At 48.4% G+C, this 12644-nt stretch overlaps 1 protein-coding gene across 8 annotated transcripts in view; it reads left to right on the top strand.

Moving 5' to 3' along the window:
* Nucleotides 1-12644, top strand: part of LOC146871735 (zinc finger CCCH domain-containing protein 11A-like) — a 310767-nt gene that overhangs the window by 208470 nt on the left and 89653 nt on the right. The gene's annotated exons all lie outside the window — the stretch shown is intronic.

The raw sequence follows: 12644 nt of genomic DNA, 5'->3' as shown, positions 1-12644 counted from the left end.
CAAAATTTTGCCTATTCTCCCCAAAGGTTTTAGAGCTGAGGTGGTGCGGAGTATTATACTCAGTAGATTAGACTACTGCAACGCACTACTCTTAGGAGCCCCAAAAAAACTGATCCTGAAGCTGCAGAGGATCCAGAATATGGCGGCAAAACTGGCTCTATCGCGCTCACGATCTGCTTCCTCCTCGGCAGCTTTAGCTGACCTACATTGGCTGCCGATACAACAGAGGATCGCGTTTAAGGCGGCATGTCTTGTATTTAAGGCGCTGCATGGACTTGGACCAATCCCACTCCAGGGCCTGTTTTCTTGGTACCAAGCTGCCCGGCCTTTGAGATCCTCATCGGCGTTTCTGGTGCGGATCCCAAGGATCACTAGAGTTAGGATAGGTGGCCGAGCTTTCAGCCACACAGCCGCCTCATTATGGAATTCCCTTCCGCTAGTGCTGAGGGGTAAGCAAGATCTGACCTCCTTCAAAAGGGACCTTAAGACCTATCTGTTCCCTAGGGCAATATAAACATTCTATCGGTGGTTTAAATAGGGTCTCAGCGCCAGGATACCCTTGGGGTGACAGATGCGCTTAATAAGAGTCAAATACATACAAATACATACCTTTTTAATTGAACAAAAATGTATATACATGTAATCCTTTCTTATTAGGGCTTTAACCCCTTTGCTGCTAGGCCTTTCCCCTCCCCTGTGCCAAGCCTTTTTATGGCTATTTGGCATAGTTTGCGCTTAGGCCCCCTGTAACTTTTTGACCACATAAGGAATCTACACCAAATATGCGTCCCTTTTCTTCCAACATCACGGGGATTCTAAAGGTACCCAGGGTTTATGGATTCCCCTGGAGGAGACGCAGTAATTAGCCAAAACTACAGCTAAATTATTATTTTTATTTTTTGGGGAAAAAGTGCTGTAAATGAAAGCGTCTGGTATTTTTCCCCTGCAAATGGTATCAACAAAGGGTTTGTGGGGCTGAAATCACCATTTCCCCAGCTTTCAGGGACTGACAGACTTTTGTCAGAAAACCAATATTTTTTTTACAGTTTTGGCATTTTACTGGGACATAGCCTATTTTTGCAATTTTTTGTGCTTTCAACCTTCTTCCAGTTAAAGGTAGAAATGTGTATGAAAGCAATAATGGTTCCTGGAAAGCTATACATTTTAGAAAAGTATACAAAATTCTGAATTCAGCAAGGGTTCATTTGTGTAGATCCTTCAAGGTTTCTTTATAGAAACTAACAGTTGGAAATAGGACAAATTGAAAATGAGTTGATAAAAACAGCCATTTGTGCCAACGTTTTCACCTGTAACTTCTTCTAATTATGACAGATGTTTGAAAGCAATATACTGTTAAAGCTGCTGGACCTTTCTGGTTGTGAGGATTTATAGGACTTCTAGGTTCACCAAGAACCCGACGAACCCAGAGCCAATAACTAACTAGCGTCTTGCTATTATGTACTGGGTATATAGCCATTAATTCGGGAAAATATATACAGTGAAAAATCAGGATGAAAAACACCTATATATTTCTGAATTTGGATCAAAATATAGAGTTTAGAAACAGTAGGCATTTGCACATTTCCAAAATTGTGAGTATCCATACTTACATGAGAATTATAGGACATTTTTCAAAATTAAGTCTTTTTTTACACATTGTCTTTCATTTGGAAGGCAGAAATGCATCGAAAGTGAATAGGTAATAACAGTTGCTCTACAATTCTGTGTTACCCTAAGTCTCCCGATAAAAATGGTACCTCACTTGTGTGGGTAGTCCTAGTGCCCACAAGAGGAAACGGCCCAAAATGCAACTTGGACACACTTCATTTTTACAGTGAAAACTGACCCTTTTTTGCAAAGTGCCTAGCTGTAGATTCTGAACCCTAGTTCTGCCGGCACCTAGGGAAACCTAGCAAACCTGTATATTTTTGAAAACTAGACACCCATGGGAATCCTGGATGGGGTGACTTGTCTGGCTTTCACCAGGTTCTGTTACCAAGAATCCCTTGCAAACCTCAAACTTTGTAAAAAAAACAAAAAAAAAGAACAAAAACATTTTCCTCACATTTCTGTGGTGGAAAGTTCTGGAATCTGCATGGACCCACAAAATTCCACCCACCGCGCATTCCCTAAAGTCTTCCGAGAAAAATGGTACCTCACTTCTGTGGGTAGGCCTAGTGCCCACGACAGGAAACGGCCCAAAACGCAACGTGGACACACCATTTTCACAGTGAAAATGAACCCTTTTTTTGCAAAGTGCCTAGCTGTAGATTTTGAACCCTAGCTCTGCCAGCACCTACATAGACACCCAGGGGAATCCAGGATGGGGTTACTTGTCTGGCTCTCACCAGGTTCTGTTACCCCAAATCCCTTGCAAACCTCAAACTTTGAAAAAGAAAAAAAAGAAAAAAAAAAGCTTTTTTTTTCTCCAAATTTCTTTGTGAGAAAGTTCTTGAATCTGTATAAATCCACAAATTTCCTACCACCCAGCGTTCCAATTAGTCTCCCGATAAAATATTACCTTACTTGTGTGGGTGGAGCAAGGGTCTGTGAGTGGGAAGAGGCCAAAACATCGGGATTAAGGGTATAGTACCGAGAATTCTAAGCGCTACATTTAAAAAAAAATAAGTTTTTAGCCAATTCTGCATTGGACACCCACACAAGTGAGGTATCATTTTACTCGGGAGACTGAGGGGAACGCTGTGGGGTAGGATATTTGTGCCGGCACAGTGATTCCACACAGTAGGAGAGTAGGATCTGCTTCACATGGGTACCCCCACTTTTTGCTGGTGTTTCACTGTTTTTCGACCTTAGTCTGGCTGTAGCCCTGCTAATCAGGACCCCAGCCTAGCTGCTTCCTCTCTAAAATGGTTTCCATGTACATTAGGTACATCTCTAATTGGATTCTGGAGTGCCTTATAAGTCGCTAGTATATGGTATACTATGTACCCAGGGCATCGGTACTTCAGAGGCCTACCAGCGGCTGCAGCATGTATTATGCCACCCCTGGCTAAGCACTCCAAAATGACACCACAGGTCTGCTACTGCAGCCTGGGTAAGATGGTGCATGCACCCCTTACTGTGGTATAGGTTACCTATATCACTACCATTGCACACACATAAAACCTATAAGTCACTCCTATGGCAGGCCTTAACAATCCTGAAGGCAGAGTGCTTGGTTTTTATGTGAGAGGGTGCCCCTGCATGAGCAGAGCCCCTCTGCAGCGTTCGGAGTACCTCCTCTGATGTTGTTTGTGGTGCAGCCTGACCATATACTCTGAAGTGCATTATAACCTCGCGGTAAATGCTAACTTTGGACTGGCTACACGGAAACATGTGTCATGTTTGGTGTCAAACACTTTGGAATACTACCCCCCCCCCCACCCCCCCATTCCACCCTTCTAGAGGGAGAGACATGTTCACACTGGTCTACCCGGTAAAGACTTTCTAGAGCCCTGGCATCACAAAAATGGATGCCACTGCCACAGACATGGGTCGGGCCTCCTGCTGCTGACCGAAACTTCAGCAGGGGAGGCCTGGACAATAACTTTCCTGTCCCAGGGAGGTGTAACCACTTCCCCAGACAGGCAGATGTGTATTGGGGCTGGGCGGGAGCACTCTCTGGTGCTTTGAAGTCCTGCACTCGGGGCACATTTGGTGTCCCTGTGCATAGTCCAGTTCAAACCGGTTACAGGGGCTACCTGCCCCTGTTCTGGCGCGAAACTGGACAAATGAAATGGGTGTAACCACCCCTCTTTCCAAACCCTCCCATAGGTGTGTTCCCAGAGTATGTCCAACCCCCTATCTTGGTATAAGTATAGAAACCCAGTCCTTGAGACTTTAGATTATCCTGGACGAAACGCTGCAACATATATCCTGGACCTTCGACTTTCTATTTCAACTAGAAGACGGAAGAAATCTCCCTTGGGGTCAAGGAATGACTCCCCTGCTTGGCAGGCACAAAAGAAGCAACTGTCCGGTCTGCAACTCTGAAGCTCCCACCTGACGCCGAAGTCTCTGCATCACCAGAGGTGGATTTCCAGACTTCCCCGAGGCTACCGTGAGTCCACAGCAAAGCTGAGGCCCATGGCTATCGTGGGTGACATGGAACCATGACCCCTGGACACCACCGTGAACTTTTGCCGGTACATCATCTTCCTGGTCTTCCTCGAAGTTGTGCTTTGGGCTCCGAGTAGCCCCAGCCTTGGGCACCTACAGCATCGAAGATCTCTGGCCTCCACTCCACGAGTGACCCGTGGGCCAGTTTCCAGTGCGACTGCTCGTGGCTCCTTCGCGATCGCTAGTCCGTTGGCTAGTGGGTCCCCACAAAGGCATCTCCTTTTCTGCTTGGCCTTTCCTGGCTGCTCCAGATGTTCCCTGACTTACCCTCGCTGGGTGAGTCCCCCAGACCTTGCTGGTCTGCACCGACGTCTTTCTTCTATTTCCACTTGACTTGCCGTTGCCAAGGCTTGTTGGGTCCATTCTGGTCGCCGACACCGCAGCACTCGACAGACTTCGTGGGACAGCTCGAATCCAGCTCCTGGTCATCGTCGACGCCTCCTGGACCTCGTGGCTGAAGAGTCAAGACACCTGTCAACTCACCTGAAGCACCCGACATCTGTGGGCATTGGACTATCGTGCCCCTGGTCACTGATAAGTGACCCAGACTCTGTCCCCTCTGCTTTCAGGTTCTTTCCATCCTCGATCCAGGCTTGGATCTCTTCGGACACTTCTCCTCTTCACAGCAGCAGCACTTCTTTGCCAGCTTCCATTGAAAACAACGCCGCGACCCGACACCAAAAGACACCTATGCATCTGGCTTCCCTGGGTGAGGTAACTCGAGTACTCCGGTGCTCCCGTGGGTGTTGGCCCTAGACACCTCTAAGTTCAAAAGGGTTTGCTTGTAGTCATCCTCTAAGTGTCCTTAATTTGTAATTTTCCAACCGCGACTTTCCCCATAGAAGTCAACGGCGGTTTGTGCCTGTGTTCTAACACTGCACGCGTCCCCCGTGGGTCCCCTACGTCACTACCTTGGGTGGTTCATTGGGGCCTAGTTCAGTCGTGGTTCTTATACCACTTTTTGGTATATGGTTTGGTACGCCCCTAGGGCCCAAACGTGTATTTGTGCTTTTACTGTTGAATACTGACTTGTAACTAAAGTACTTCGAACTCCAGCCTCATAAAGATACTAGAGGGGTGTGTTTTATCTTAAATACATATATTTTAAATATATACCTGGTGTGGTTGTCCTTTCATTTGGTCATTCAGGAGATTATAGACTGGTAAAACAAGCTGCTTTACATTCCTTCAAGACTCGGCCTGAAAGCTGCTCTCCATAGCTACCACTAGGATAGCTTTCAATAAACGTTGTCTTTTTTTGTGTTTAAATTTTTTTTATTGAGAGTTTTATTTTCCATGGTACATCATTATACATTTTCAATTAAGGCATGATGCCAGGTGGACACAGGCAGTCAGACAATACAAGTGTATTATGGAGTATCCATCTCATCATACATCGTATAGTTCAAGTAAGAAACAGCAAATTGTACATGGAAATTACCCCTCCAGTGATCTGGTGAGAGATTTGTCATGCTGACTAATGCCAGGGGCCTGTATATGTGGGTTTCCGCAAGGGTGTGGGTTATATGTAGTCCCCCACTCTATCCTGGTATACCTCTTTGATTGATGCCCATGTTGGTATTCCCAATATATATGAGCCTACTCTGTGGTGCCAGGGGGTAAACATGAAACTGTGAACTGAGGGGGGAGGTGGGAGGGGGATGGGATGGGTCCGGGGAGCCTACAAAATATATTGTGGTAAGTATCTGTTTTGTGGTTGGTTCCAGTTTGTCTATGAACTGTCTGTAGCATCAGAATCAGGGAAAGAGGGATGTCTCTTGTGTAAACTGGAACAGGAGTTGTGCCCATTCCATAGAGATGGGATGTTTTCGAATCCCCTTCACCTCCTCCTCTCCCAATGTTGCTTCCTCCGCTGCCCCCCATTTTTTAACAGCGCCTATCCAGGCTGTCTCAGGGGGTCCTGCTGGTGCTCTCCAATACATGGCTATTCCCCGTTTCGCCAGGAGTATGGCTAAGGATGCAAACCTGCACTGCACCTTTTCTGTCTTCCGCCTGCAGAAGACCCCTAGGGTACATGTCTCCCATGTGGTAATGTGCATGAGGTGGACAGTCACCCCAAGAACCCGATGTATCCTACCCCAATATGGCTGGATTACGGCACAGTCCCAGAACATGTGTTTGAAGTTCGCCTCGGGTGTTTGGCATCTGGGGCATGCGAAATGTGTGTCGGGGTAAAATCGGTGGAGCTTGTGCGGTGTTGAGTATGCGAGATGTAAAATATTGAATTGAATGTTTTTGAACCGTGCGTTCCATGAGACTTTTGTTTGGGTACTCTAGAGCCTTTTCCCATTCTTGGTCATTAAGCACTCGTCCTATCTCGTCTTTCCATTTTTGGCGTAGGGCCAGTAGAGGAGCCGTGATCAGTTCCCTTATTGCCATATAATGCCAAGTGACTAAGTGCCTGCCCCTAAGTAGGATTGTGTGTAGTACCGGGTGTGTCGTTGGTTCCCCCTCAGTGAGATCCCAACATTGTCGTGCGCTGTCTACTAATCGTCTGTGCACCAGGAATTGTCCCGGAGGGAGATCATAGTTATCCCGCATTTGGGCATATGTTTTCAGCTGCCCATTTTCAAACAGTGCCTCCATCTCCGTCACCTCGTGCTCCGTCCATATCCGGAGGGCTCCGGATGTGTAATAGGTCTCCTTCTGTGGGAATCCCACTAATTAGAGCAGTGGGGAGTAGAGGGGTAGACCCCTTTACAAATGGTGTATGCGCATCATGCATTTGCGGGCAATCGACACCTGTAGAGGGTGTGTACACGTTGGCTTGGTTCCTGGCATCAACAGTCTCCGGATAGCCGGGAGATGTATCCGACCGTCGTTGGTAAATGTCTTCTCTATGTGGCGTTCTGCTGTCCAATGGGACAGCCACTGAATCTGAGCCGCCAGGAAATAAGCTTCGAAGGAGGGGGCCCCTAAACGCCCTTGTGTTGTAGGTAAGTAGAGGGTTCGTAAAGCTACTCTGTGTCTACCACCCCCCCATATCATTGTCGTGAGTAGTGTGTCTAGTTCTTGAAAAAAGGAGCGAGGCTGTATCACCGGGAGATTGGTAAAGGAGTAGAGTAGTCTGGGTACCATAATTATCTTCGCTAAGGCTACACGCCTTATGGGAGCCAAGGGTAGGGTCTTCCAGAAGGTAACTGCTGCTCGTAGTCCTGCTAATGTTTTGCGGTGGTTCCCCTCGTAGAGGTTTTCAGGTGAGTGGTACAGTCTCACTCCCAGGTATCGGGGTGCCGCAGCACTCCAACCAAGTGTCTGGGGTCCTATCATGATCTCCGAGGGAGCTAGGTGAGGGCTGAGATGAAAGATCGTCGATTTTTCCCAATTGACTTTAAGTCCGGAGACCTCTGCGAAGTTCTGCAATATTGTCCATATTGGCGTGAGATCGCTTGTGACATCCTGCACATAGATCAGGAGATCATCGGCATATAACGATACACAATGAACCGTGCCTAGCATTGGAATACCCCAGGCTTCACCCTCCTGCCGCAAACAGATGGCCAGAGGTTCCACTGCCAAGGCGAAGAGTAGGGGGGACAAGAGGCACCCCTCCCTCGTTCCCCCGCTCCACCGGAAGTGGAGCTGAAATGTACTTTCCCACTCTCACCCTAGTGGTGAGGCCCTTATAGAGGAGTTGTGTGTATGCCAATAAGGTCGGGCCAACACGTACTTTGTGGAGGGTTGCAAATAGATATGGCCAAAGGAGCGTATCGAAGGCCTTTTCAAGGTCTAAAATTAGGCATGCGGCTTGTGGGAAGTGGTCCCTTTCTCTATCTTGTACATGGAAGAGTCTACGTATATTCTGTGACACGTTACGTCTGGGGAGAACCATTTTGGTTTGGATGGATCAATTGTGGGAGAACCTGAATGTATTGATCTGCCAGTATTTTCCCTAAAATTTTACAGTCCGCATTGAGTAAAGTTATGGGCCTGTATGAGGACGGGAGAGTGGGATCTCTGTTCGGTTTAAGGAAGGTTACCAGGGTAGATTCCCTGAGTGAACTGGGGAGTTCGCCTCTCTTTAGCGCATCGTCGTACATGGTCACGAGGCGCGGAGACAGCTGCCCCGAAAAGGTGGTGTAGTATTTGAGGGGGGAGCCGTCTATTCCCGGTGCTTTACGTTGCTTCAGTGCCCTGATTGCGTGGGTGATGTCCGGGGGGTTTGTCTTTGTGTCTAACGCTTTTCCGTCCGCCGGTGGAATGTCGGGAATGGGCGTGGAGTGGAAGAATTGGGATAATGCTTGGGGTGATAGCTGTGGCGGGGCTCGATAGATTCCCGTGTAATAGTCGTGAAAGATGCGTAGTATATCTACCTGTGATTGTTTAAGGGCACCAGACGCATCTTGCAATGTTGTGATGGGTGGCATGTCCGTGTCTCGTTTCTCGAGCCAGGTGAGAAGTGTACCCGCCCTATTTCCCTCTCGATGTACTCGGACAGCATATGCTCTAAAATTATATTTGCGAAGGTCACCCATGGTTTCCGCATATGCTGTTTTTGTTGTCGCCACCTGTTTGGGGGTAGCCTCCCCCTTATCCAGTTTGTTTGTTAGGTCCACCAGTCGTGATTCCGCAGTTTGTAGTGACTGCTCTAGTACTTGCCGCACACCTATTATGTGTTGAATGCAGTGTCCCCTTGCCTCGACCTTAAATGCATCCCGTTCTACTGATTTGGATGATGCTGTGCTCGCGTTTAGTAAAAAGTATTCCTGAATGTGTTCACCGTGTGTATGGCAAAACGCCTGGTCCGTGAGGCATTCCCGGGGCAATTTCCACGTAGGTACTGGGGGATGAGGTGGTCTCCATCTAAGGGTCACGGTGTGCGCATCATGGTCAGACAATACTCTGCCTAGGTAGTCAGTGTGCTGTATTTGGGGGAGCAATGCTGCTGACCAGAGGAATCTATCGAGTCTCACTCTGAGGTTGTGCGGGGCGGAGTAAAATGAATATATCTTAGTGTTCGGGTTCTTTTCTCGCCAGGCATCTACCAGTGTCCAGTGGGTAACCCATTTTTTAAACTGCTCTGTCTGTTTCAGTGCGGGTGAATGCGCCGGCGGGGGATGGGATCTGTCCAAACTGATGTCTAGGGTGCAATTGTAGTCCCCTCCTAGCAACCACGGCATTGCAGTGTAGTGCGCTAATACTCCAGTGAGGCGGGTCCAATACTGCTCTTGCTCCACATTGGGGGCATAAATGCTTCCTATCAGTATCTCCCTGCCTTCGAGGTGACCTGTTAGTAGAGAGTACTGGCCCTCCTTATCCACTACCCTGGACTGTTCACAGAAGGGGATCCCAGGCCTGATCCAAATTAGTGTTCCCCTGGAAAAAGCTGAATATGTTGTGGCACAGATAATACCTCGCCATTTTTTGCGTAGGCGATCCACCTCTGTCCCCGTAAGGTGTGTCTCCTGGAGGAGCGCTATCTGTGCTTGCTGTCTTTTCATATAGGCATAAATCGCATACCGTTTGTTTGCTGTATGCATGCCCCTGACATTTAATGTTACAACTTTCAGGTCTGTGTTAGGGATCCTAGCCGTCATTATTCCTGATGTCTGGGTGGTGTTTCTCGTAGTGTAATTCCCTCTGCATCTCACGTGTCCCCCCCCCCCCCCCCCCCCTTGACCGATTGCCTGCCTCTGTTAACCGAACCACCATTCTGCATGTCACGTGTTCTTACCCCTGGGAGCGTTGAAGGGATATGTAACTGGGGGAAGTAAAGTGAATCAACAGGAAACCATCCCAACTAAGAGGACCTATCACTCGAGGCGATACGTCCAAACTGCACAACATGTGCGAACTCTAGTTCGTTACGTAGGGTCAATAAAGGTTGTCTTTAACCTATCACCATAAGGGGTTGCTTGGACTGGTACAAGGTGCCCACTTTAATTAGTGGACAGCATATACCAGGCCAACTTCTCACATTGGTGTGCAGCGTGTGGGATTCCAGCTGGCTATTGTTTTACCAGATAATCTCAATTGAACTGATCAACTGAAAACCACTAAAGGTACCTTAGGTACATATAATATCAAGCTCAGTATACAGTAAGTTCTACTGAACTTAGAGTTGTGTGTCAAGGGCTTAGCACACCCTTTCTACAACTCAAGAGAGTTTAGTAGGCCACACTAGTGTAGGTAGTGCAATACACCACACCACACTAGTAATGTCTAATCAGCCAGGAACCAGTGGGTCCCTGCCAGAAGCCAGTGGACTTCTCCCCTAGAAGTATGAGGATCTCACCTTTGCTCAGCTTAGGGCCTTATGTTTTATTAGGAAGCTGAAGACAACCAAAAGCCCAACCACCCAGCATCTCTTAGAGATACTCAGGCTGGATGATCTCTCAGGGCCTAGTGGGTCTGAAGGGGTAGGCAGAGTGGGTGGGGCAGCAGTTGAGGGTGGACCTAGAGGTGGAACTCCCCCTAGCCCAACCTCTGATGCTGACCAGACTGATGACAATGATCAGGATCTGGACAACCAGCGCCACTGGATGAGGATGGGGAAGAGCACAATGCTCCCCTCTTTGTCCCTCCAGGAAGAGTTGAAGGTAGGGTTAGAAGGGATAGATCTCTCTCAAGGGAGTCTGTCCAGTCTACCTCATCTGTAGGGACCTCTGTTTCTTCTCACAGAGGGAGGGAAACCTCCCAGGAGAGGAAAGAGAGACTGCTGAAGTATGAGCAAGCTCAGTTTCACCTCAGAAAACAGCAGATGGCCCTAGATAAGGAAGCCCTAGAGCTCTACAGAGCTAGAAAAAAGGAGGGACTAGAGTCCCTTGGTGGCAGCAATTTCCCTAGAGATAGGGAGAGGTCTTATGACCATAGAAACCTAAGTAAGATTGTCCTTCCCTACCAGAGTGGGGATGACATCCACAAATGGATAACAGCCTTTGAGAGGGCCTGTAAAGTACAGAGTGTCCCCCCAAGGGCAGTGGGCAGCAATCTTGTGACTCTCCTTTGCAGACAAAGGTACAGATAAGCTCCTCACTGTAAGAGAAGAGGATGCTGATGATTTCCAGGTCTTGAAAAGTGCACTGATATATGGGTTTGGCCTAACCACTGAACAATACAGGTTAAAGTTTAGGGATACCCAAAGGGCACAAAATCAAGACCGGGTGGACTTTGTTGACTGTTCTGCTAAGGCTCTGGAAGGTTGGCAAAATCAGCAGTTGCACCAGTACCCTGGTAGACTCTGATCTGACCTCTCCCAAAGAATTGGTAAAGAAGGCCGACAAATGGGTCAGAACCAGGGTGAGGTAGAAGGTACAGAACCAAGGTGGTGACCCTGAGAAGCAAGATTCCAAGAACTCTGACAAGGATGGGGACAAGGGTAAAGACCAGAAGTCTTCACAAGGGCCCCAAAAATCTTCTTCAGGTGGAGATTCACAGTCTAACAAAGGGAAAGGCTAAAATAAACCGTGGTGCAAAGTCTGTAAGCAAAAGACACACTGGACCAGTGATTGCACCAAGTCGAAAGAGAATACTCCAGCCCCCACCAATGCCCCTAAGGCACCTGCTCCCCCTAGTGCAGTTACAATTGGTGGTGGGAGTACACAAGCCAAGGATTTAGTAGGGTTGACCCTGGGTACTGAGTTGGGCTCTGGCCTAGTCAGAGAAGCCACTCAGGCTGTTCTTGTCTGTGATGGGGGCATGGATATGACCCCCTCTGTGAGTCCCAGTAACTTGGGCAAGTACAGGCAACCGTCTTTAGTCAATGGAGTACAGGCTTTGGCATTCAGGGACACAGGAGCAAGTGTCACTATGGTGACAAAAGATCTTGTGGATCCTGGGCAGGTTATACTTGGTGAAATGTACCAAGTGACCCATGCTAGCAACGTCAGAACAGACCATTCTCTGGCAGTTGTTAACTTCTCCTGGGGAGGGGTAACTGGTCTTAAGAAGGTTGTGGTGAGTGCAGACCTACCAGTCGAATGCTTGCTTGGCAATGATCTGGAGACTTCAGCATGGGCAGAAGTAGAGCTCAGGACTCATGCAGAAATGCTGGGCATCCCTGCAGATGTGTTTGCTGTGACCAGGTCACAGGCCAAAATGTCTGAAACTGAACAGGCCTTGGATTCTGGAACAATGGACCAAGTGCCATCCAAGAGGAGGAGCAGAAGGGTTAAGGCAGAGCCTTCCTCCCCCTGACTCAGAAGGAGGATCAGTCTCTTGAGGGAGATGATCACAGTCCTGAAGAAGGAACTGTACCAGAGGAGCTTGAGCCTGATCAGGTTGAGTTCTTGGGGACAGGGGGCCCTTCCAGGGCAGATCTGAGCCAGGAGCAGCAGAGCTGCCCCTCTCTTGAACCCCTAAGACAGCAAGCTGCTGCTGAGGCTGCTGGGAATGCTAGTGGTCCCCATAAGGTGTATTGGGATGATGGACTCCTGTATTCAGAATGTAGAGACCCCAAGCCTGGTGCCACCAGGAGGTTGGTTATACCTCTGACGTTCAGGGGCTTCCTATTGACCCTAGCCCATGATATCCCTTTAGCAGGTCACCTGGGCCAGAACAAGACT

Source organism: Triturus cristatus, chromosome 1_1, assembly GCF_964204655.1.
Source record: "Triturus cristatus chromosome 1_1, aTriCri1.1, whole genome shotgun sequence".
Taxonomy (NCBI): domain Eukaryota; kingdom Metazoa; phylum Chordata; class Amphibia; order Caudata; family Salamandridae; genus Triturus; species Triturus cristatus.
This window is presented reverse-complemented; position numbering and strand designations above follow the sequence as displayed.